Source organism: Eimeria tenella, genomic scaffold (genome assembly GCF_000499545.2).
Source record: "Eimeria tenella Houghton genomic scaffold, Eth_scaff4, whole genome shotgun sequence".
In the NCBI taxonomy this organism is placed as follows: domain Eukaryota; phylum Apicomplexa; class Conoidasida; order Eucoccidiorida; family Eimeriidae; genus Eimeria; species Eimeria tenella.
The window spans coordinates 672095-673518 of NW_013543334.1; positions in this window are offsets into that span (position 1 = coordinate 672095).

Here is a 1424-nt window from a genome sequence, read left to right on the forward strand (position 1 = left end):
GAGGTCAGTTGGTAGCCCAGCGCAGTAGAAGTCAGCCAGTTCGTGGGGGGCGATCCCCACACCACGCTCTGCTACAGCCGCAAACTGGTCCGTGCCCTTCTTAGGGTCACCATTCCACCGTACTTTACCCAACTCCGTCAGCAGTTAACTCTGTGGCATTTTTTTGTCGAATTATTCCGGAAGCTGGCGCAGTACCGTCGCCAAGTCGCTTAGGTCGATAGTTCGCTGTAGATACATCCAACAAGTTAGAGCCGGACCCACAAGACGGTCGATGAGTGCGCTCCCCCACTCACTGGTCTCCATTCCCATCTGGTTGTACTGTAGTGCACAGGCACTACAATAGGGCTTGCTGGTGACCTATAGAAGATAGCTAGCTAGCGACGTACAAGAGGTCGCAACACTGGAGGACAGGACCCTCTTACTAGGATCAAAGTAAGGCAACTTGTCTGCGAATTAACATGCATACACTAGAGGTGCCTGAAAATGCGTGGAGACTGGGGCTGGCGATAGCGCCGGCACCAGTGCAGGCTCCCTCCCCACAGGGCCTAGGAGGCGAGCACCCTGAGTGGGGTGAATTTGAATGACAAAAGAATTTGGGAACTTATGAATAACTGTATTTCGATATATATAGGCTACTGTTTCAAGGAAATGGGCCAACGTTAGGGGCCGATCATAGGTCCTGCTCAAGGGGGCAGGTAGCAGCGTAGTCGCAGCAGTAGGCGCTGTGCACTACATGTACAATCGTTCGATACGCATCAAAAAGGCCTGCATGATGCTGCACTCTTCAGGGAGTACAGGCGCCGCTGCGGTCGATTCTCCAGACCCGCCTACAACATTCTTTATCACAGTCATCGCAGAGTGGAGTTGGCTCCACGTGACGAACGGACTGTTCTCTGGCATGCCGTTAACATTTGACATAGGTGCCACCTGCTGAAGTGTCTCCTTATTCCCGTGTGGCCGCTCTGCCACAGTGCGTTTCGGGGTAGCATGTCGAGGTTGGGTTGGTGTTCCACTGGGCAATTTGTTTACTGACATGGTAGAAGTACCCTGTTGCATAGGTCCGACTACGCGTCCGTTGCGTAGACGCATCCCTTACTCAGCCAAGATATCTAGGTGCGAATTATTAAGGCAAAGTATTTCTACCCTCAGGCCCGGAACAAATAGTTTTTAATCGCGGAGCAGCCCTCAAATGTAGTACACTGCGTTCTCTGCAGCGTGTACGATGCTGCACGACCCACAACTCTGGCGTTCAATGAAATCTTCTCTACTATCGACGCGTCGGTCTTGTGACGTCAACTAAATTATTAAAAAGAACATTTTGTTTCAAGTTCTCAAAACAATATTTCATAAAGACACTTCTCGTGGCTTTTGTTTTGCTCGTTCGGCGAAGAGGTGACGTGTAGAGCACAGCGCCTACTGCTGCG